At 34.5% G+C, this 26,160-nt stretch overlaps 1 protein-coding gene across 14 annotated transcripts in view; it reads left to right on the top strand.

Moving 5' to 3' along the window:
• Positions 1-26,160, top strand: part of Rbfox1 (RNA-binding Fox protein 1) — a 1,063,832-nt gene that overhangs the window by 525,636 nt on the left and 512,036 nt on the right. The window contains exon 1 of one of the 14 annotated variants that reach the window (XM_081750851.1): positions 8,116-8,386. The exons of the other annotated variants lie outside the window; for them this stretch is intronic. The gene's annotated coding sequence lies outside the window, so the exon portion shown is untranslated. Of the gene's footprint in view, positions 1-8,115; positions 8,387-26,160 lie in introns of those variants that run through there. 14 annotated transcript variants of the gene reach the window in all.

Raw genomic sequence — 26,160 nt, 5'->3', positions numbered from 1 at the left:
CTTGTTGGTCCTACCCCTACTCGTGTGGAGACTTGAAACCAAGCAGATAGTAGGTTATTTCAAGCTAAAAAAAAAATATATATATATATATATAAAATGGACATAAATCTTTGATTCGTGAATGTGATGATCCTGAGATCTAAGCAATTGGACTGTTGATAGTCATGAATAGTTATAGTGTGAAGAAACATATTTTTAATGTTTATCTTAGTAACCTTTAATTATAATGACTGTAACTTAATGAATAGTATAATTATAGAAGCATGCTGTTACTGGATACTTGGGATTCTGACATAGAGCCTATAGTTACGGTGCAGATTTAGTTTTAAGACTACAACCATCACATTGATTTATTAAGATGTTACTAAGTTGAAAAGAGTATTTAATCTCCTCTATACTTGAGATTATCATCAATTATATTTAACATTTTTTACTTACAACAACTTTAGTCATTTTCTACTTTTCAACTTACATTTACTAGCTAAATCTGCGCTCTCTACACAGCGCATCATTCACATATGAGCATGAATCTCCTTGTCATTCCTCACAACATTTGTACATGTCCCTTTACAGACACAAGTGAAAGACGTCTTGATAAAAATCGGCAAGGGTACCATAAAGGGGAGATTTTTTTTTTATTTTTTCAATATCTCGCACCGTGTACAAAATTTGAGCGTACTTCCGATTGGAGTTTCTAATTTGTGTATGATCAATGTTTTCTTTCTTCTTGCATGCAGTATGTAATAAGGAAATACATTATATACACAATTAATTATAATGTCAGTGATATTTGGTGTTCATTGGGCAAAACACTTAGGGATGCGCACGAGACAAGATTTGTGACTGTCTCGTCTCGAAAATGTGCTGTAAAAGTGATCTCTCGACTCGAAAAACGTATATTTCTCTATTGGAAGAGCCATGTCTCGACTCGAATTTTGTCAGGAAAATCTTGTCTCGAATCGTCTCGTGCGCATCCCTAATAAGCACTCCAAACAATAAAGATCCACCTTAGGCTGGAGAAATGATTATCCTTCGTTTCTCATCATTTGGTCATGAAACAAATGCCTGAGAGATATACTACCCCATATGCAAATGTGTGATGTTGGAATGTACAACTTGTAGGATATGATTTACTTTTTTATAAATCAACACTTCCATTGTGCCCCTAAAAAATTTAATAAAGAAATAACAGCCATGTTTCTTAAATATTAAATTAGAACTGAATAATCTACAAAATTTGCAATCAATCAGAGTGGAAACGGTATCTTTCTAGAGCCTATGGTTCCCGAGGACTCTGTGCCGAAAGGATTGGCCCAAATATATAAACGTCCAGAAACATATAAACTTTTCTAGCATGTTAATATATTGATTTTATTTTATTTATTTAAAGTGAAATGATACTTACGTTTAGTATCATATTTTAAAGCTTAAAACGGTTAAATAATGGAAGAGAAATCTCGGACGCTCAGATAAGATTATAGCAACCTGTATGGATTGGAGTTAATAACGCTATTTTGCTTGAACACAAAGACACCGTGGAACATGTGCGGTAAGAAGGAAATGATTATAACATTAAAAAAATAGCCAGTAATGATGTTCACCTGCCTGGATAAAGGATTATACGAAAAGACTGTTTATCCATTTTGTTTGCAGTATTTGAATTTGAAAATCAAACTGATACAAAAAAGTAATTCCAGGCTTGTTGCATATGGAACAAGTTATTTTTTCTTTATAGTTGGAAATAGCAGTATGTTTTGATTGTTTAGTAGGTATTTTTTCTTTATATGAGTTTGCAATCTAAGCCTCGTGTGACAGGATGTAACGGTTGGTTGATCCTCACTTAAATGAAGAAGAGAACTGCTGTGTGTATATAGGCTTCAGCTCAGAAATACTAAGAAAATTCTAACATTTTCACGTAGTATCTGGTTACGTACCTGTAAAGAGGTGCACGTGTTAAAGAGACACTGTAGTGTAGAAATGTGACATATAATTTAGAAATTATAAAGTAGAAAGAATTAACAGCATATCTTGACGGCTTTTCGCACAGTATTTTTTATTTAATTGATTTTATTTATTTATTTAATTTTGTAGGAGGGAACAATTAAATGCTATTTTTTTTTTTTTACTAAATACAAGTACATGAAATCTTTTCATACAAATACATGAAAAATGCAGTCTTTTAAAGTGAATTATACGTATAACCCAACTGTGAACGTATTACGCCCTTTCGTCTACCATCGCTCTTCATAGTCTTAAATGGCAACAATTTAAATGCACGAACATAGCGGTTTATTATTATTATTATTATTATTATTACTTTTATATATATAGATTATTATTATTAAATATTGCATGATCAGACCATTATAACAGTTTCATGGGGTTAGGTATATAAGGTCGCATTTTCAGAACCCGGGGGCACAATGTCTTGATAAAAAACTTGTGAAGTCTCCAGATGCAACTTTTAATAGTCAGTGATAACAACAGAGTCATTGGAAACAAAGTAAAACTATAAGCAATGTTACTTTTTGCTGTAATATGTGTTTACTAAAAAGAGTATAGTACTAGTACTAGTGTTACGTGTACAAAACCAGAAGGAATTTGGTTGGTGTGACTTGATATTTTGTAATTAATATTGGAAGAAGAAATATTTCTACCACTTGTGGTTTTAGTAGAGAGATTAGAGTGGACACGGAATATATATTGTATATTGGAGTGCTTAATCGTTTGCACATAACCGCTTCTAGCTGGCTAGTGCCGTTTTTACTCTATAGCGATCAACATGAAAACCGGAAGTGGTTGATTTCTGTCACTTCTGGTTTGAATAAAGGATTAAGAGAGAAGATGGTGCATATTGATTCCAAAGCACCGCTTCTCGCTATTTATCATCGTTTTTGTTCTATGTAGATCAATATGGAAACCGAAAATCGTAATGAATTTCTATAACTTCTGGTTTTAGTTGAGAGTTAAGAAGGATGGAGACGAAATTTACCCTTGAGATGTTTAAGTGACTGCACGAAACTGCTTCTCGCTATCTAGTACCGTTTTTGTTCTAATAGTGTTCAACGTTAAAACCGGAAACGATTGATTTCTGTCACTTCCGATTTTAATATCACTTCCATCGACGAACCCGTTTGCTAACTTTTGAGCATCAATATCTTGGCCAAAATTGATGGTGATCCATCAAATAGTTTTTTTTTTTTTTTTTTCATCCCGGCCAGATGGACACATTCGCAGACAGGATAAGTTACACTCCTTGAAAATAGAAATTTGCTGAGGAATTGGATATCACTAGAGACTGGATATTTAGGCATTAAAAATCTGGAAAATAAGCAGGCAAATAGACACTTAAAATTTAAAAAATAAGCATTAAATAGGTACTGAAATGTAACTTGAAATAATGAAGATATAAAATTCAACTAAAAAATAAATTCAAGTCATAGACAATGTTTAAAGAATATAGAAACATAGATATCTGTTGGTTAATATCTTCTTTTACTGTATATATAAAATTGAAGAAGCTTACCATACATTTAATGTATATTTGGTAAATACATTCTCTACAGAATTTTTTTCACTACACATAACAGTCCAAATTTTATACACTTTATCCGTACACACAGCAGTCCAAAGTTTTATAACACTTTATCAGTACATATACCAGTCCAAAGTTTTACGGCATCTTACCACTACAAACAACACATATTTCTCGAAAGAGGCAAAATCCTTTCTTGAAGTACTAAATTATATATTTTTCCCCAATAAAGATTTATTTTGAAGAAATTGCATAGAATAGGCAACATTCGGCACTAAAACAATTATTTAGGCTTGAATAGGCGAAATACGCAAAATGAAATTGACTTAGATTGAAACTATAACCCCCAATATAAACTTTAAAACCTTATTTTTGATCATTTCTTTAATATTAAAGTATAGGCATTTTGCCTAACATTCGGTTTCTAGATATTGTTAATGAATAAAATAAAAATAATATGAAAAAATAAATTTTCAACATATGGGATATTTGCGTTGGAAATAAAGAATATCTGAGAAAATAGCATTTTTCTGATGACGGTAGTATATTTATGGGAAAAAGCTAAGTGATAAGGTGTAATTATATAAAGTGGAGAAAGGATGAGGATTTAATGATATTGCGCTTCGCTTTGAAAGCTAGGCGGAATCTAGCGAAAATTATGCTCGGTATCTTATGAACGATCGCATAATCTCGTCTAGAAAGAGAAGATGAGGACGGGTTGGGAGTCCGTGATTACTGCTAATTGGATAGAGTAGATAAGTGGAATCTGCTTCTGCTATTATAAGAGATAGCTAATAAGGAAACCATTTTAAATTACCAAACGCACAGTTAATGTTGCATACAGTATTGTTTTGACAAACTTGTGTATTAAAACAAGTTATTCAGTAATCATTGATTTTGCGTCAAATAAGAATATAGTCTGGTAGTCCTGTTAAAAAACAAAATGTTAATTATTCAGATAATTGTTATTTAATAATTATTCAAATAATTAATAATATTAATTAATATTATTATTAATTATATAATTATATTATTTATAATTAATTAATATTATCTGAGTTCGAATAATAATATTCGAACAGTTTTGTCTTATTTTATAATTGTTCGAAGAGTTAATCTTCTTTTATCAAAAATTATTCGAACATCTTGTTAAATAATAATTTTCTTCTACAATTCGAATTTTTTCACTCTTTATTGTTTACTTAACCTCTGTATAGTGTTATGATAAGGGCTCGGATCTTGTTGACAAGTCAACTTTTTTCTGTTACGCATAGAACAAGGCAAGTTCAAATAAAAACGTTATCCGTCAACTCAAGATTCTAAAGGTATATTTTTTTAGGGTCAACTTTTGGTCACTTTTTGTCCTTTAGAAGTTTCAGGTCATTTTTTAATATTTTAAGGTAACTTTCAGGTCGCTTATAGTCTTTTTCGTCTACATAAGGAAATTTAAAAATGAACATTGTTTACGAATTTGAAAAATACAAAATTAGATTCTCTCTTTTCCTGCTTTCTGACAATTGGGATGGAAAGCTGCATTCCTAAAAAGTTAATGAACACTAAGCTGTAGCTGGTTGACAAGGGATAGGGGTTGGTGGGTGGCCAAACAGATAGTGATCACGTGAATAACTAAAAATAGATTAAAAGACGTACAAAGATTTTAAACAGGGTTTTTATAAGGGATGGGCTAAACCGGTTTCTAGAAAAACCGAAATCCGAAAGACCGACATTTCGGTTTACTCCAAAAACCGATTCCGTTTTTCACCGAAACTGGTTTCGGTGGAAATCTTTGAAAAACACATAAAACTGTTTCTGTGGTAATGAAATCGGTTTCCGGAGAACAACGAAACGCTATTATGGTCAGAAATAGAACCAATTTTGAAAAAAAAAACGGAACCGGTTTTGAAAAACCGAAACCGGATCCGATAAAAAAACTGAACCGGTTTCGGTGAAAAACCACTTTTAAAATGTTCAAAAACCGGTTTCGGTTTTCCTAAAAATCGAAAAAAAAAACTTTTTTGTGCCTCCACTAGTTTTTATCTATTTTTCTCGTGTATACAGTCTACACTTGAGAAGTTCTATTCTTTAAGTGTGCTTCCCATTTTCTACTCGGGAGTGGATTGACACTTCAGTATGTACAATACCGTACAATGGACTGCAACCAGGGTTGAGTGTTGTGAACATCATTTAATCAACTAGAAGATTCTGTAGAGCTGATATTTGACTGGTTTCGAGTCATTGGGTCAATCAAGCGACATCCATACCAGCATGACCTGAACAAGTCATACCCGAGTGACCCGTACCACTACTGATCTATGTAAAATACTTGCATATCGTTGTACTTTAAATACAAGAAGCCGAATCTTCATACTATCAGATTATTCAGATAGCGAATAATAATGCAATGAAATCCGCAATATATCGTTGGACAATGTGGTAAATGCATGTTTATCCTGGAACGATACGCAACTAGTTAAACCTCTATTGCCTCAGGGTTGCATAACTTGCAGTTATTTGCTACCGGCATGTTTTCTTTGACAGTTCTTAATCCAGATCTGGACGCTCTGTAAACAATTATCTCCTCTTTGCAACCATTGAAACTATAATTGCAGATACATTGTATCGGATACGTTTGTGTACTTGTAACGTTTTATTTCGCGTGTGAGGACAAATCTGAATTCAAGGATGATTACTGAAACTAGGTTTTGAATAATGTCCGAATTAATATATTGAAAAGCATGATATAATGTCAGAAATAATAAATTGTAATATAGAGGCAAGCAAGAGAAATTGCTTTATTTCAGGGTTTGTGAATAAAAATGTGTATACATGTCTGAATAAACGGTTAAGTGGTAATTGATGTAGCTATTTGCAGAAAAATCTCAATTTCATGCAACTTCTATACTGACACCTTAAAGCGATGTTATCAGACTTATAACATCTGTTGTTTTATGTGATAAAAGGACAGTAGGGTTATTTTAACTGAATTCAGAAGAAATCAGGACATAACTTTTGTACACTCATGTTCAAAATGATTGTGTCATATCTATAACTGTCTTCTTGTAACAATATAATTTGATAATGATTTTTGCGGGGTACTTTTAATACTGATACTATGTATATAATCGGGAAATGTATATTTTTGTTAAATTTCATAGAAAAAGAATTATAAATACGAAAATTAGAATGAGTAAAACAAAATATTGCTAAATGGTCAAGAAAGTTTTATTTTCGTTTTATTATTATTCTTATTTACTGCTCTTTTGACATGAAATTTTCCACATACGTCTTTGCCGATTATACACATACTAACGTTATAAGAAATACCGGGTGTATTCGTTATCAAATTTTATTCCTACAACAACAAATTTATAGACATGCGACAATAATTTTGGACATGAGTGTACATAAATTAACAAATGAGAGACGAGAAAAGCTTTTAAAAAATCGAGATAAAACTAAAAGGAATTAAAAATATATATTTGACGAGAAGAAAAAAAGTTTAAAGGCTTTTAAGAATATCTTATAATAACGCAGTCATACAATCAATTAGAATTTGTATTATCTACTTATTTAAGATTCTCAACTATAGTGTATATTATACAGTTCACTTGAAATTCAATGTTTCAGTATTTTTTTGGGGGGGGTGTCTAATGTTCAGTCTAAGAGGAGCATAAGGCAGACCTCCAGCTCCACAGTCTAAGAAACGCTATTCTAAGTGATAATACTTTGATAATATTTTCTAGGTATATTGAGCCGTTTTGAAAAAAGATACCTCTTTCATTCTTGACGATTGTCGAATAGAACCAAATATTTCCCATTGGTCTTAATGATATTCTAGAAAGCAAGAAGAAAAAGTTATCAGCAATAGGAGAGACTTTTTAACGTTCGGTTTCATTGTACTAAACACCATTCCACATATTTGCAGAGGATTAATGACTACAAGTGACCAATTTGTTAGGTAACAAGGAAAGAATGACCGAATTGTTGTAGACTTGTATGGAATTTTCCCTTTTTATGTAATAAATGGAAAAAGCGAAAGAACTTGAGTTAATAAAGAATGAGGAGTTTACTTGCCTTTTTCGAGAACATTGATGTGTAGTAGAAAAAGGACATGTACTATCATGATAATTATGTATGCATAAAGTCGTGATCTCATTAACCCGGATTTTGTAATATAGTACATCGCTTTTTTTTTTTTCTTAATATTTTTATAGCGCTTCGCAGCGAATTATGTGAGATACACGAAGTGTTCATAGTTGATCAGCTCATCTGTGCTGTATGACGCTCGTAAACGTCACGCAGCCAATGAATGGATTTACGGGAGAAATCATAATAAAGGGAAACAGAGAGAGAGAGAGAGAGAGAGAGAGAATTTTTGTCCAGCAGGTGTCTGGAGGGACCGACCGTCAGAACCTTTCTCAAGGGGCGGAGCTAAAATCTTGCGTAACATACACGTTTGGCTAGGAACTGGCCCTATAGGCGGGACCTGTTTCCCCTCATAACGCAGCCTTGGCGGGAGGGGAGGAAAGAGAGAGAGAGAAGAGAAACCAGAAAGCAAGGCAAGCTGGCGAAGCTTGTTTTGTGTATAATAGTTGTTGCTTTGGTATGAACTGGAGGTGACGCGTAGTTTTCTTGTTACTCTCCAGCGTTTATTCAGTGTGGAATTGTTCAGAATTATCTAAGTGTGCAGTCTGTTACCATTTTGTGGATGATTAACAAATTGCAAAGTGTTTGTTTCGTGGTATTGCTGCGAATGTGAAAGTGGTGCCACGTGTTTGTTGTGTGTTTGTTTGTATACAATTAGTGCTGAGGAGAAAAGAAAGAACTAGTTCGAGCTTGGTGTCATTTAAGGTGAATGAAAATATTTTCATGTTTTATAGTGATTTCACAGTGCATTTTTGTCATACGTTAAGTGTTTTGGTGTGTTTTGTATTTGAGTGTCATGGAAATTCGCACAGCGCCTCGTGTCTAGTTGTTTATATCATCCTACATGGGTAACAAAAGAACAATTTCTACTATATTAATATTAGTTTTTTTAATTCCTTTATGTAAATATCGGTAATAAAGGCCTATTACGAAAATAAGGGCTTCTGGGATACGACTATATAAATGAGGAATTACGTATTATTGGGGGGTCTTATTGTCGGTTCCATTGGGTGGGAATGGCGGAAATATCTTTCACTGCTCTTGATGAGTATAATTGTTTTGAGCTTATTTCTATTTCGTATCCAGTCCACAACGGTCCAAAAATGTTAGAAATATTTCCTAAATCAGGTTGACGTCAATTGGTTCTTGTTTGTTTTTGCTCAGAATTTCGGGATACAGATGTTAGATTATATTTGACCATTAATAGATTCCATTACCGGACATGGCCAACCCTAGATTATATTTGACCATTAATAGATTCCATTACCGGACATGGCCAACCCTAGGTTCTTAAATTTTATTTGCACCCTTTTCCCAAATTCATTTTCATACGAAAACACAATTATAATTTAAGCCAGGTATAGTTTCATGTATCTGTGGATGTGGACCTACAGATCAAGATGGAATCCGAACCATCGTAATGGGTTCATGGGAATCGAATTTCTGAATCAAAGATGCGCGCGCTAGCCACTAGGCCATCTTGAAACGCTTGAGCGCAACATTGCATGTATTTAGATGTGTACATACAGAAATGTGAGTTATCTTGCTATTGTAGAGGGACCTTAATTCCATTTGCAAACATGCATATTACCAGTAACATTACTCGTAATTATGAGAAATATATCCAAAACTTACTCGTTTTGCTTTGGTTTTGTAAAATAGTTTAAAACATTCAAAAATTAGGGCTACAATATCCATGTCAAGGAAAACCATCTTCAGAATGCTTATTTCCAGTAAGATTAACAAAATAATTTTTAATATAGACTATATCGATATTATGGATCTATTTGTAAACCTGTCGTCATGGTGCAGAATTATATAATGGAAAAGCTTTCATTCTACAACAGTTTCAAGACTAGCGGATTTTAGTACTCTTTACCTGACATATAATAATTTCATACTTCAGCATGACATACAGACTAAAACTTCTACATGGAATGTGTCTAAGTATGTGAAAACGTAATACACGCAACATACATGCTTGAGAGAAACAGGTTCCTGTCACGCACTCGGTGGAACAGAAGCACGTTGAAACGTCAAAATATTTCTCAACACCGTCTACTATCAGGGCCACTTAACACTAACTTAACCAGTGGCTGCATACACGAGTGAGTGAATGGCGATCGCTGTATTCTTGGGATAAAACTAACATCAACCACTACCTACGCTTACACTGAATGGTAGGTTTAAATTGTAACACATTTTCAAATTCAAACGCATATTCTTATGTAACATTAAAATGAAAGGAAATATTAAAGCCTGAAAGAAGTTTAAATGACAATGATAGAGAGTTCTGATTCCAGAGAGTAGCGTACGCAGAATTTCGTCAAGAGGAGGGGGTTCAAGTTCTTAAGTTTATATCATTTCAGTTGTTTTGTATACATGTTACGTTTAATATTGCAAATCTTGCTCAAGGGCGAGGGTTAAAAACGAGCAACCCCATCATGTACCGGGACAGGACGTTTGGGCGCCACCATTTGGGCGCGGACGTTTCGGCGCTACCGTTTGGGCGCCGGACGTTTGGGCACAAAGCCGTTTAGGCGACAGACGTTTGGGCGCAAGGTACATAGTAAAAATCACAATTTACGACATATAAAGTAAGCTAGGCACTAAAAACTTAGCGCGAGTCAAGATGTATACATTTCCTACATTTCTATCTTTATCTCACCTCATTTATCTGTATATTTTCTATCTCTATCTTATTTATTCATCTAAATTAGATAGTTTAATGCGTTTGTGACATTTATTGCCTAACCTAGTCATGGATTCATTTTTCGCTTGTTCACGATTCTTGTACTTCTGATCTAATGTTGATCTAATTTTTATATTATATAAGGAAGCTAGGAAATGAAGGAATCAGACGAACTATTAATAATTTTCTTAATGTTAATTAAAACATATTGATTTAATTTTTGTATTTTTCAAAAAAGTTAACAATTACATACTTAAGAATATTAAAATTTGTTTCCTTTCGTATTACGTTTGCCAAACTCTTCTCTTCCTTAAGTCCAATAAAGAACTACCAATAAAAGATTTCCACGCACTCGAGTTGAGGGAAGTGGCCCCGCGTAGCGTAGTCGCTAACGCTCTCGCCTTCGGTGCGAGCGGTCCCGGGTTCGATTCCCGGTGGAGGCACTCAATCGAAAAAAAATGTAACACGCTCTTTCAGGCCAGCCACCCTGAATGAGGTTTTCCTGGGTTTTCCTCATTCACACCAGGCAAATGCCGGGGTTATACCTAATTTATAGGTCCAGGCCGCTTCTTTCCATCCCTTTTCCCGATAGTGTCCCCTCAAACGTGACGGGCTAAATGGCCTTAGATGCCGAGAGCCCAGAAATTTAAAAATCCTAATCGAGTTGAGGGAAAGATATTTCGCATACAGGGTGTCTAAGACATACTTCGCATACAGGGTGTCTAAAACATTGAGTTTAGGAACTGCAGTATGCCGTATTTCTGGTATCACTTTTTTAAATTAATATTCCAATATAAAAGTCAAAGCTTAACACACTTTTTTTTTTTCGTCCCATTGTAAAAATTTAATCTGCATTAAAGAAAGTGGCGAAAGAAAAAAAAGAACGATTTCAAAGTGAAAAATAATAATTAAGTGTACATATATTGATCGTTTAGCCACTAGAAATGTGTTTGACACTCACACTTATTGCATAACTACAGTAGAAGGCCTGCTTTAAGTTTTTTAATGGAATAGGCTCGCTTTGTATGTAATGCAGTCAATCATATCTAGTCTGGTCGACTTACCTTTGGCTTGAAAAGTTATCAAATTAAAAAGCACACTTAACTTTGGTTGGAACTTAAATTTACAAAATTTAATTGTTAATTCAGTTTTTAGAATTTTGAAATTCCAGTATTTCTAGTATGTAAAACAAAATCTAGTATAATTCAAGGACTTCCACTACAGTAGACACCTTGTGATATCTTGATTCGAACTTAGTACTCAGCGCCTAACATTATGACTTTTTAATTTAACTCGCGCCCAAACGTCTGGCGCCCAAATGGCTTCGCGCCCAAACGTCCAGTGCCCAAACGGCGGGGCCCAAACGTCCGCGCCCAAACGGCGGCGCCCAAACGTCACGTACCGTCATGTACGCCACAGGTTCCAACTTGTTCTAGTAGTAGGAATAGGATATACAGACGTGCATAAATTATTAATAAAATGGACAATTATTTTTAAAACAAATATTTCGCGAAATCTGAGTACATATAGGACTAGTTATTGTTACTATATTATGCATCAGTAGGCCTACTTGATATAATCCATCTTACAATTAAGGCTTCGCATCTTTTTGGCATACTTTTGATCAATGTTTACATTAATTTGAAAATTCAGCATCTAAATGGTAAGGACAATGTTCTGTAAATTATGCTTTTGTCGCAGGCCATTTAGTTTTGATTTTGATATCAGTATGCCACATCAACTCGATGAGATTTGTGTGTAGGCTATTGCTGGGTCAGTAGTATCCCTGTTTGGACTATTACTGTTGTTGAATACTAAAAAATGCTCCTGAAAACAAGTTCCGCACTCAAAAGGGTTTGGATGACAAAGTGCGGCGTCTTGCATTTTTATTTCATCACCAGATTGAAACCACTCAATTCATTGTTGACATCATATAGTCTCATATGACTTCCATATATTTTACACTTCTTATTTCCTTCTACAACACGGACTTCACATTTTCTTTTTAGACGTCGTTTCCCCGCTACCAGTAATTATCTGTAGCGTCCCCCAACTTTATATATATATACAGTGGCGGATCCAGGAAATGATCAAGGGAGGGGCTAAACCATAATTTGCCGTTTTATCTAGTGTAAAGCAGAATTGAAGCCCATTTTATCCAGTGTAAACCTGAGCGTCAAGGGGGGGGCTATAGCCCCGTAGCCCCCCCTTGGATCCGCCCTTGTATATATATATATATATATATATATATATATATATATATATATATATATATATATATATATATATATATATATATATATATATATATATATATATATATAAAAATACAATGGTCAAAGATGGGCACGGGGGACGGTGTGCCGTCATGCGTCCCTCTACCTTTTCAGATCCACTTTTACCCCTGTAAACGTAGGTGAGCTTTGGCTCTCTGAAATCCCAATTTTTGTACGGGACAGGACGTTTGGGCGCCACCATTTGGGCGCGGACGTTTCGGCGCTACCGTTTGGGCGCCGGACGTTTGGGCACAAAGCCGTTTAGGCGACAGACGTTTGGGCGCAAGGTACATAGTAAAAATCACAATTTACGACATATAAAGTAAGCTAGGCACTAAAAACTTAGCGCGAGTCAAGATGTATACATTTCCTACATTTCTATCTTTATCTCACCTCATTTATCTGTATATTTTCTATCTCTATCTTATTTATTCATCTAAATTAGATAGTTTAATGCGTTTGTGACATTTATTGCCTAACCTAGTCATGGATTCATTTTTCGCTTGTTCACGATTCTTGTACTTCTGATCTAATGTTGATCTAATTTTTATATTATATAAGGAAGCTAGGAAATGAAGGAATCAGACGAACTATTAATAATTTTCTTAATGTTAATTAAAACATATTGATTTAATTTTTGTATTTTTCAAAAAAGTTAACAATTACATACTTAAGAATATTAAAATTTGTTTCCTTTCGTATTACGTTTGCCAAACTCTTCTCTTCCTTAAGTCCAATAAAGAACTACCAATAAAAGATTTCCACGCACTCGAGTTGAGGGAAGTGGCCCCGCGTAGCGTAGTCGCTAACGCTCTCGCCTTCGGTGCGAGCGGTCCCGGGTTCGATTCCCGGTGGAGGCACTCAATCGAAAAAAAATGTAACACGCTCTTTCAGGCCAGCCACCCTGAATGAGGTTTTCCTGGGTTTTCCTCATTCACACCAGGCAAATGCCGGGGTTATACCTAATTTATAGGTCCAGGCCGCTTCTTTCCATCCCTTTTCCCGATAGTGTCCCCTCAAACGTGACGGGCTAAATGGCCTTAGATGCCGAGAGCCCAGAAATTTAAAAATCCTAATCGAGTTGAGGGAAAGATATTTCGCATACAGGGTGTCTAAGACATACTTCGCATACAGGGTGTCTAAAACATTGAGTTTAGGAACTGCAGTATGCCGTATTTCTGGTATCACTTTTTTAAATTAATATTCCAATATAAAAGTCAAAGCTTAACACACTTTTTTTTTTTCGTCCCATTGTAAAAATTTAATCTGCATTAAAGAAAGTGGCGAAAGAAAAAAAAGAACGATTTCAAAGTGAAAAATAATAATTAAGTGTACATATATTGATCGTTTAGCCACTAGAAATGTGTTTGACACTCACACTTATTGCATAACTACAGTAGAAGGCCTGCTTTAAGTTTTTTAATGGAATAGGCTCGCTTTGTATGTAATGCAGTCAATCATATCTAGTCTGGTCGACTTACCTTTGGCTTGAAAAGTTATCAAATTAAAAAGCACACTTAACTTTGGTTGGAACTTAAATTTACAAAATTTAATTGTTAATTCAGTTTTTAGAATTTTGAAATTCCAGTATTTCTAGTATGTAAAACAAAATCTAGTATAATTCAAGGACTTCCACTACAGTAGACACCTTGTGATATCTTGATTCGAACTTAGTACTCAGCGCCTAACATTATGACTTTTTAATTTAACTCGCGCCCAAACGTCTGGCGCCCAAATGGCTTCGCGCCCAAACGTCCAGTGCCCAAACGGCGGGGCCCAAACGTCCGCGCCCAAACGGCGGCGCCCAAACGTCACGTACCGTCATGTACGCCACAGGTTCCAACTTGTTCTAGTAGTAGGAATAGGATATACAGACGTGCATAAATTATTAATAAAATGGACAATTATTTTTAAAACAAATATTTCGCGAAATCTGAGTACATATAGGACTAGTTATTGTTACTATATTATGCATCAGTAGGCCTACTTGATATAATCCATCTTACAATTAAGGCTTCGCATCTTTTTGGCATACTTTTGATCAATGTTTACATTAATTTGAAAATTCAGCATCTAAATGGTAAGGACAATGTTCTGTAAATTATGCTTTTGTCGCAGGCCATTTAGTTTTGATTTTGATATCAGTATGCCACATCAACTCGATGAGATTTGTGTGTAGGCTATTGCTGGGTCAGTAGTATCCCTGTTTGGACTATTACTGTTGTTGAATACTAAAAAATGCTCCTGAAAACAAGTTCCGCACTCAAAAGGGTTTGGATGACAAAGTGCGGCGTCTTGCATTTTTATTTCATCACCAGATTGAAACCACTCAATTCATTGTTGACATCATATAGTCTCATATGACTTCCATATATTTTACACTTCTTATTTCCTTCTACAACACGGACTTCACATTTTCTTTTTAGACGTCGTTTCCCCGCTACCAGTAATTATCTGTAGCGTCCCCCAACTTTATATATATATACAGTGGCGGATCCAGGAAATGATCAAGGGAGGGGCTAAACCATAATTTGCCGTTTTATCTAGTGTAAAGCAGAATTGAAGCCCATTTTATCCAGTGTAAACCTGAGCGTCAAGGGGGGGGCTATAGCCCCGTAGCCCCCCCTTGGATCCGCCCTTGTATATATATATATATATATATATATATATATATATATATATATAAAAATACAATGGTCAAAGATGGGCACGGGGGACGGTGTGCCGTCATGCGTCCCTCTACCTTTTCAGATCCACTTTTACCCCTGTAAACGTAGGTGAGCTTTGGCTCTCTGAAATCCCAATTTTTGTATAAATTTAGTCGAATTTTAACGGTGATTTTTACCGATTTTTAGTAAACTTTAACTAATATTGAATTTTGACTTCTCTCGAAATACATTTTTGCGAACGTGCTTGCTGGGCTTAAATAATGCTAGTACATTTAGGAAGTATACTGATTGATATGGTCAATTATGTCACCTCTCCGCGGGTTCCCGTGGGTGCTTTCCTCTCACTTAAATTTCATGATGTGAAAAAGCAAGTTAGCGTGAGCAGAAAGTTTATGTACTCCCTCCCCAGAAAAGGTATCCGCCAATGAACTTAAATGAAATCTAAATACTATGAAAGAGACCCATCAACGACTTATGAAAAATAGGAAAAGATGATTGATACTAACGTGTTCAATACCAGTTTTATTGTAAGTAGTGTGGCGATACTGTTAAGAGTATATGTGTCACTGTTAGAGGTACGTGTGTCACCGTTATAATGTGGCAAACAGTAGATACAGTCTGATACTTATATAGTACAGAAATAAATAAACAATATATTCTAGAAAAATAAAAAACTATTAATTATTATTATTGGCAACAAACAACATACGTTCAGTGACATAAAATTATTATTTTTTTTTTCAAAAATTACGCATGAGTACTCTTTTTGCGCCATGTCTCAGAATTGAATGATGTCATTTTCTTGAGCTCAATGTGTGTGATCTAGTGATGGATAAATGTGTGACCTTTGGACAAATTTTAGATGAGCAAAGGTTAAAGTTTTACTAAATCACACAATTTTGGTTAATTAATTTTAGTAGTTTTATCACAATCACATATTAACCATATTGGGTTCTGGCTTCTTGCTAGCGGTATAAAGAAAAGCTTTATGTGGGCTTACTTGAAAATCGTTTCTCACGAGGTTATCGTACAGCTTCAATTTCTATGTTGACAATTTTCTATTTTCGAAAACTACGCATTAAGATAATCACTCAGCTATGCCATTTTATTCAGCTCGATTTCTATGGATTGGTATACTTCTCATCTTAAAAAAGAATATATTTTGCAAAAAATAATAGAATGATTTTTAAATTACGATATTTTTTTCTTAATATCATAATCTGCAATTATGCACCATGCGCACAATAAAATTACAGTATGAATGCAGTAATTAGAGTAATATTTTCCGTCGCTCTCGTGTTGTTCATGGCCGCTTTGCATTACATGGTATGGTGAAAGCTAAGGTCGCGTGGTTACGATTTTCAGATGAGAATACCAAAGAACTGGTTCTTTCACCTTCAGCTGCCAGCTGCGAGACCCAACAAAAACCTTCCTCCCCAATGGCTATTGTCCTTTAGGCGTCAGTAGCAAGGCTACCAACAACGGTTTTCCGAATATTTTTCATAACAGTATTGCCAACATTAGTTTTTTGCTGTGAGGTGTATATATACTTGTTTGTTTTGAGGAAATCACAGGCGAAATAAATAAATGACGTAAATGTCAAAATTGGCAACGAAAGCTATAATCTCCTTTTCTGTTTCGTGATTTTCTGAGGTCGGTATAGATTTGAAGCGTTCAATTTATTCAAGGTCGCTTTTTTCCCAGTATTTTCCATGGAATTTACGTAAATTATATTGAGAATTCAAGATCATGTATGTGCAATTTTTTAGCATGACTTGACGTGTCATGAGAACACAACATTGTATTCGAGATGGCGGATTAAAGAAAAAAACTTGTTTCATATTTTAGTAATTTAATTTAAAACACGAAATATATGTTAAGTCAACAGTTCCGTTTTATAATACGATTGTAAACGGTACTTAAGTCTTCATCCCGGCGAAATTAAAATACCGCTAATTTTACAGTAATTATGTGATATCTTCAAATAGATAAAATATAATCGAAATGTGGAATAAGAGCACCCTAGACAATATTATTTTACATGAGAAACCGTTATCACAACTCACGTATCTACTTTCGATTTCAAGCCATTTTGAAAATCGGCATTTATTTTCGCGTTTCTAAACAGCTGAAAACGGAAAGCCACTAGGTGACTTGTGATAACGGTACCTCACGTAAAATAATATTGTCTAGGGCGCTCTTGTTTCATATTTCAATTATCTTTTATCTATTTGAAGATATCACATAATTACTGTAAAATTAGCGGTATTTTAATTTCGCCGGGATGAAGACACTTAAAACGGTCCGGAACGTACCGGCACTCCTATTGCGCCAAATCAGTTTCGTGTTTAGAATTCCGTTGTTTCGGAAGCACTTCAGTGATTTGTTTTAAAACATTAAGAGATTTGTTTTATTTAAGCAGTGCTAGCTAATTAACTAACACCAAAAATATATATAATGTCCAGCAAAGCTACGTTTAATTTTTTTGAAGATAATACTATTTTTCAGAAGTAGTATATAGATTTGGGTAATTGGAGTTTACAGTTTTTTTTCTTCTTCACTGAGCACATTAAAACGTGACCCTACAGTTTAAAGCAGCGTTTCCCAACCGGTGTGTCGCGGCACACTGGTGTGCCGTGAATGGGCCGCTGGTGTGCCGCGAGGAAACGAAAAAAGTATTAATTTTATAGCAATTAAATTGCAAAACTTAGGGAAAAATGTATATTTTTATTTCACATTAGTGTGAAACTACTGTGTAGATGAAATTCCGGCTGAGTTAATTTTAGCTGGAGGCGAAAAATTGTGGAACAAGATACACAAACTCATTCTCCTTATCTGGAACAAGGAAGAATTGCCACAAGAGTGGAAAGAATCAATCATTGTTCCAATTCACAAGAAAGGCGACAAAACTGACTGTAATAATTATCGAGGCATTTCTCTTCTGTCAACATCCTATAAAATCCTTTCAAATATTCTGTTAGCAAGATTGACCCCATACGCAGATGAAATTATTGGAGATTATCAGTGCGGATTTAGACGAAATCGATCAACTACCGACCAAATATTTACCATTCGCCAAATACTCGAAAAGAAGTGGGAATACAATACCCCGCTACATCAACTATTTATTGATTTTAGAAAGGCTTACGACTCGGTTAGGAGAGAAACATTATACAACGTTCTTACAGAACTTGGAATACCGAGAAAGCTAATTAGATTAATTAAGATATGTTTAAGTGAATCCCAAAGTAAAGTCCGGGTAGGAAAATTTTTGTCCACGAGCTTCCACGTCGAAAATGGCCTGAAACAAGGAGATGCGTTGTCGCCATTATTATTTAACTTTGTGCTGGAATACGCCATAAGGAAAATCAAAGATAGCAACCAGGGCCTAGAGTTGAACGGAATTCACCAGGTTATGGCATATGCTGATGATGTAAATTTAATAGGGGATGATAGGAGAACAGTAGAAATAAATGCAGAGATCTTATTAAACGCTTGCAGGGACATGGGTTTAGAAGTAAATGCAGAGAAAACTAAATACATGGAAGTGCGTCGGGACCGTAATACGGCAAATTGTAGAGGAGTTAAAATCTATATATATAAAAGAGAACGTACAATATTTTGTCCGCTCATCACGCTAATACGGCTGAACCAATTTCTTTCATTTTTGGGGGGTTATTAGGATTTGGACCCTAGATGGTTTTTATCATATCACTTTAATTTTTAATTACCAGTGTCTTGAGATAATTGACCATTCAAGTGTCCATAACGTACAAATCCTTTGTTATTAGTTCATCATAGGTAAAAATAAACGTATTTATATGCAACCCGCATGACCGTGTCACTCGGCGGGTTAACATAAATGACAGGCGATATACAGCGGAAAATAGCTTGAATCTTCTGTTTAAAATTTTTTAATTGATTTGCTTATTTTTACAGACACTTTTACAATATGCCAGCACCGGGATGACCGCAGCGAAGCGGGGCGGGTTAACATAAATGACAGGCGATATAATGTTAAGATTTACTGCAATCTTCTATGGTTTTTATCATATCACTTGAAAGCGAAAAAGTAAAAATTATCTAAGTAACAAAGTTTATTGCGTTCCGGGGTGACCGCAGCGAAGCGGGGTGAACGCTGCTAGTACTAAATAATGCTTTTGATAAAGTGGATACTTTCAAATATTTAGGATCAATATTAACAGACGAAAATCATATTCACGAAGAAATTAAATGTCGACTAAAAGCAGGGAATTCGTGTTACTATTCGGTTCAAAATCTCTTGTCGTCGCGAATTCTGTCGAGGAATTTGAAGCTTAAAATATATAAAACGATAATCATGCCTGTTGTTCTGTATGGTTGTGAAACATGGTCGCTTACTCTGAGAGAAGAACATAGACTGAAAGTATTTGAGAACAGGATCCTGAGAAGAATATTCGGACCCAAGAGGAACGAGAATGGGGAATGGCGGAAGCTTCATAACGAGGAACTACATAGTTTATACGGTTTACCCAACATTGTTAGGGTCGTCAAGTCTAGGAGGCTTAGGTGGGCAGGTCATGTAGCTAGAATGGAAGAAAGTAGAAACGCTTTCAAAGTCTTGACTGGTAGACCCATAGGAAAACGACCATTAGGAAGACCTAGGCGCAGATGGGAGGACAATATTAAGATGGATCTCGCAGAGATAGGAATACAAAGTAGAAACTGGATGCAATTAGCTAAGGATAGAAGTCAGTGGAGAGCTTTTGTGAACGCGGCACTGAACCTCCGGGTTCCATAGGCCATAGAGTTAGTTAGTTAGTTAAAATTAGCGGTATTTTAATTTCGCCGGGATGAAGACACTTAAAACGGTCCGGAACGTACCGGCACTCCTATTGCGCCAAATCAGTTTCGTGTTTAGAATTCCGTTGTTTCGGAAGCACTTCAGTGATTTGTTTTAAAACATTAAGAGATTTGTTTTATTTAAGCAGTGCTAGCTAATTAACTAACACCAAAAATATATATAATGTCCAGCAAAGCTACGTTTAATTTTTTTGAAGATAATACTATTTTTCAGAAGTAGTATATAGATTTGGGTAATTGGAGTTTACAGTTTTTTTTTTCTTCTTCACTGAGCACATTAAAACGTGACCCTACAGTTTAAAGCAGCGTTTCCCAACCGGTGTGTCGCGGCACACTGGTGTGCCGTGAATGGGCCGCTGGTGTGCCGCGAGGAAACGAAAAAAGTATTAATTTTATAGCAATTAAATTGCAAAACTTAGGGAAAAATGTATATTTTTATTTCACATTAGTGTGAAACTACTATGAACCTACAATTTTATGTTCTTTCCGGGTTAATATTCTGTACATTTCTAATATTCAAAAAAATATTTGTTATAATTGTTATGATCATTATTGCTTCTTTATTGTTGCAGACTATTTCGTAATTTGAAAATTTAAAATATTATTCAATCCTTTCGACAAATTACCTACATTTGTGTTTTAAAAGTAAAAGAGATTTGTTTGTTCGTTATTTAGTGATCTTCCTTCTTACTAAAAGGTTGGATACAGTTTTTAAACAGAAAGCGTATTTTTAGAAACCTGAGTTCAATATTTCATTGCAATTGTTTTCTATTTTTAAATTAGAATGAAAAATAAACATAATGATTTGCCAAGGGGGAAGGGAAACAGTGAAAGAGCTTTCTTCTCTGGGAGGAGATCAATAATCACAGAAAAATGTCACTGTGTTTTATATTTACAAATAATATCTATAAGTGTGCCGCGAGAATCCAGGTAACACCCGTAGTGTGCCGCAAGTTGAAAAAGGTTGGGAAACGCTGGTTTAAGGTGTGGAATCCGCATCACCATAATTCAAATTTGAAGGATTTCTACTGGGAATCGAACACCGAATCTCGTGCATCAAAGGATCAGGTGCTAGCCATCAAACCAGCAGGGAGGAATAAATTTCCTCCATTTTGTTTTGTCGTGTACTTACGTCGGTCATTTCTTGTTTCTGAGGAGTACAGTGTCATTGGGGATTATAGATCTGAGTCGAGGCTTTCCAGTTATTGACTAGAACGATTTTAAACTGGAATCGTAGGTGTAGAAATATAAGAAATCGGAAGATAAGTAAAATAGAAAGTCGACTGAAAGCCAGTCCCAGATTCGGTTCCCGGTGGAGAGACCCAATCAAAAAAGTGTAAAAGCTTTTTCAAACCAACGGTGTGGTTTTCCTCATTTACACCAGGCAAATGCCGAGATGATTACCTAACATAATGGTCCTAGGCCGCTTTCTTCTTTCCCCATTCTTTTCATCCTTCCCAATTCTCCGGGATTTGTGATCATTGGGGGACTTCATCTTTCATACGTGATTGGCTAACATGGCCATAGATTCTAAAAGAACAGGACTTCTATTTCTAATCCTAATCGAACTACTTGGGACCAATGTTTGCTCAAATTATCCAAAATTATTGCTGTAAATAAGAGTATGTGATTGCAACAAGTTACTTCTCTTATTGTATTAAGGATCAACCTTTGGTTTAGTATATTTACAAAGATCAAAGGGTAAAGTTTTTTTCGAACGTTAGAAAGTGAATCGTGAATATTTCTAAAACTAAAACTACGTAACTGGTGGAAAAACTGTACACTTTTCACGGCTAGTCTAAAGGAGACTGTGATGATAAGAAATGAATGAAATGGTGGAACGAAGAAAGTGGGAGGAAACGGGAGAACCCCGAGAAAACTAGCACACGATGTTTGTTCACAACAAAGCTCACCTGGTGTGAGCTGGGATCGAACCAAGGACCCTATGCACCAGAGGTGAACACTCGACCACTTCGCCACCGCGGCTCTCAAAAGTATTTTTAATTGAATTGTATACAGTAATGTTACTAATACATTCGTTGAATAGCGTAGAGTCTAAAGACTGTTTAATCAACACACAAAATTTCAAAGACGTGTCAAACTAATAACAGACGTTGGTAAACAGACAATTTTCATATCGAGTCGTTAATATTGAATGATTATTATATCTTAATTTTAACGATTGTTGGTGAAACCAACAGTAAGTACACTCCGTGTGTCCATTTGATGTTCTTATTATGCTTTGCTCGGTATTACAGTAAATGTATTAGTGAAAGATTATATCCGTATTTGGAATATCAAGTCCTAAAGTAGCGTAATGGCAAATGCTCAAATGATTAATCTGTAATAGTAGTAATTATTATTAAATAGTATGTAGGAGTTCTAAATAAATCTTCTGGAGCCATATATTGCCGAGTTTTTCCTTATAAAGCAAGTTTGATTCCACTGTACCATACGAGAGACTTTAAAAAAGGTTTCACAGAAGTGTTTATATATATATATATATATATATATATATATATATATATATATATATATATATATATATATATATATATATATATATATATATATATATATATATATATATATATATATATATATATATATATATATATATATATATATATATATATATATATATATATATATATATATATATATATATATATATATATATATATATATATATATACAGGACAAATACCTTAAGGGCATAACGAGAAAATTTAATTTATAAAACTAAACTTTTAAGGTACGCATTACGATAATATTTTTTTCCTTCGTCCTTACGGCTAAATGTTTATTTTTTTTTTTAAATTGGACATTGCATCAATTACCATTAACAGTTTACACACACACAATTATAAATGAAGTAGTTGTATATAACCTGGGAAAACAAGATATTTCTCCATTTTCTTCAAGTCCCTCCGGGACCAATTTTAGGGCCCGAAAAAAATGTGTGTTTGGATAAAATAGAATTTTGATTTGACTTGACTTTGAGTTGCGTCCTTTTTAGCATTGTGGCTGTATGAGACGTAGATCTATAACTTAAGTGAGATCCGAACCACATGGGCTCCCACCGGGAATCCAACTTTGGTTTCTCTCACCAAAGGCGCGTGCGCTAACCGCTTAGCAACGAGAGAGCTCAGATGACGCCTGGTAACCGTAACTGTGGAGGAAAAAGAATTTGCGGTCTAAGGTTCTAAGCGCATCCCTGCTTTTGTGAATTTTACTGTTTAAACTAAGTGGAAAAAAATCAAAACTAGAAGTGAGCTAGGTAGTATCGACAGAATGCTAATATATGAAGTAAAGGTGCATCCAGACCTACCTTATAGATCGGAAATTTGGGCGCGCAGTTTCATGATGTCATGATTGTTGCACACTACACAAAAGAACTTGAATAATAGTTAATGCAATAGCATTTTGTAAATATTATTTGGTTCATTTTCTGATTTTTTTTAAATGACCTTTATTGTCTTTAATCTATTCAATAAAATTGAAGTTAAAAATATTTAAGAGAACTAATCAAAGACCCTTAATACAGCTTCATGAGGCAGTTGGTAAAATTGTTGGCTACTGTTAGGAAGTACATAAGCTGTGAGTCGAGGAAGCCAGTGAGAATGTCATGTGAAAAGTTGATGCATTAGGCATGCACCACTGAGTTCAACATACACCATCTGGTTTGCTACAGCCCTTCATGGACTGAAAAAAAAAATCTTCAGTATGTCATTGTTTATAAATCCATGAACAAACAGTCGTGTTAAAATGTAATGTTGTTAGAGTTCATCACCAAGTCCTATCAGCCCTAAAACGGCTTGTACCGTCAAACATTTTCTACAATAAATTTACGAGTAAAGAATAGATAATATCATCTCTGGTATTAGTAAATTGATAACATAATATTTTTTTTTATTTTATCATTGAACATATCTCATGAATATTACAGGTCGTTAAGAAATTATATATAAAAAAGAAGTTAGTTGTTTTAGATTTTTTACAATCTTGAGAATGCTGCTGTTGAGTTTTAAAAGTTTGGTTTGTTTGATGTTATTTTGTTTATTAGTAGTAACGTTAATGCAAGTTTTGAACACCTTATTTTATTAGATGGGAATCCACAATTTGACGTGTGATCTGAGTTGTTGCTGCAGATAGGTTGTTTGATTTAATAAGTACTCTGCACTGAAGCAAAAAAAGACTTTTCTAAAGACAATTTCCTATTGAAGTAGACCCGATGCCAGGCTATTTTGTAACTGTTATCTGTTAGCCTCTTGTATGATATTTATTTTTATCGTTATTTGAATTTTTGCAATGCTTAATTTATTGATTACTTTCAAATCAGACGTAACATTTCCAAATTAATGTTACACGGCAATCACTTAAATAAATGAACACCAGCATGAAGTAAAGAAATAAGAAAATAGCTCTTCAGAAGTAATATCATTTCATAGATTACTTTTAAGTTTGTTTTCGCTGATGTACTGTTTGTTCAAGATCTTAAAATATCGTTGTTTCGATCACTTCTGATTTTACTCCTGGATACCAAACCAAAAGTTTTTTTTTTTTTTTTTTTTAAAGAAAACTTTCACTTTTATGTTGTTACACAAATAATCATTATACTTATTATAGTTAAAACATACGGAACGCTTTAACTATAGTTGTACCTGAGAATTCGCCTTCTTGTCAGTTTTCTAATCAGGATTTCTTTAGTGTTTGGAGCAACGGGAAATGAGTGTCTACTGACGGAGCGTTTTGAGCATTTTTCTGGAGTTAAAGATGAAAATATATCAAAGTTAAATTATTATTACTTCTTTTTGTTAAAAAATGTATTTTTTTTTAAGTTTGAACCTATCTACATTCCACCCCCGATGTGTGTAACAAGAAATAGCTACATGCCGTAGATTTTTGCGGTTTGATATCTCTTTTCAAGATAGAGATTGTGTCGAACGGGGACCTACTGATCCAAACCACTACTCGGGTTTTTATCCAAGGAGTTTCCTCACCGAGTATCGAACTCGGGGCCACACACACTAGCTATAGTGTAGTTGAAACTCATTTTCTAGGAAGGAGATAAAGAGGATCAGAAATCATAACTCACTCTAAAAATTCTCGGGTTCACATCTCATGTAGCCTTGGTGCTCAGCGGGACGTGAAACTTGGCGCTTTTTGAGTTATTTTCAAGTCTAAAAAGAGCTTGTGTTTATGTAAGACGCTTTGTATTATTATTATTATTATTATTATTATTATTATTATTATTATTATTATTATTATTATTATTATTATTATTATTATTATTATTATTGGTGACAACGTTGGTTTAATTCCAGGATTGTCCTTAAATGTTAGACACTACATCTAAGCGCCTGCAATTCTTTATTTATATACGTGTAATTTCTACAACAATAAATACCTAGAAGAAAGTGTAAGAAATAAGAACAAAGTTCACAGTCGGAACAAATTACAGAATGAAGGTTAAGAGAACGAGGAACGTATGTAGAAAATGCACTCGTCATCGAGTGTAATTACAGACGGAACACGTGTTGGTATGAGGAATGTGCATAAGAGTCAAGAGATGGGAAGATTTAAAGCAGATTAAAGGGAGGAGTATCTCTGTATGAAGTTTAAAATGAAGACTTGAACATAACATGCCTTATAACTAATGGACACTGGAGTTACCAACACTGGAGTTTTCGAAAACAGTTTTGTTAGGTGGAATAATAGTGAACCCTTACTGAATTAATGTGCACATTAAAGTAATTGACCACCAGTTGTTAAAATTTCTCAGTTTCCTAGATTCGATTGTTAAAATTCTTTCTCCACTTCTAAATTCAGTATTTATGAAGGAAAAGATTCTCTAGTACAGCACTGTTTTTGAGAATCTAGTATATATTCTTTATCCTTCCCACATTATAGCTGCACTATTTAGTTACAGATAAAATATCAGATCAGTAGCATCATTTCAGGTATTGCTTGAGTGGAGAGGTAAAACTCTCAGATGTA

Source organism: Thermobia domestica, chromosome 3, assembly GCF_964235325.1.
Source record: "Thermobia domestica chromosome 3, izTheDome1.hap1.1, whole genome shotgun sequence".
NCBI classification, from domain to species: domain Eukaryota; kingdom Metazoa; phylum Arthropoda; class Insecta; order Zygentoma; family Lepismatidae; genus Thermobia; species Thermobia domestica.
The sequence above is the reverse complement of the archived record's forward strand: the minus strand, read 5'-3'. Positions and strand labels throughout refer to the sequence as shown.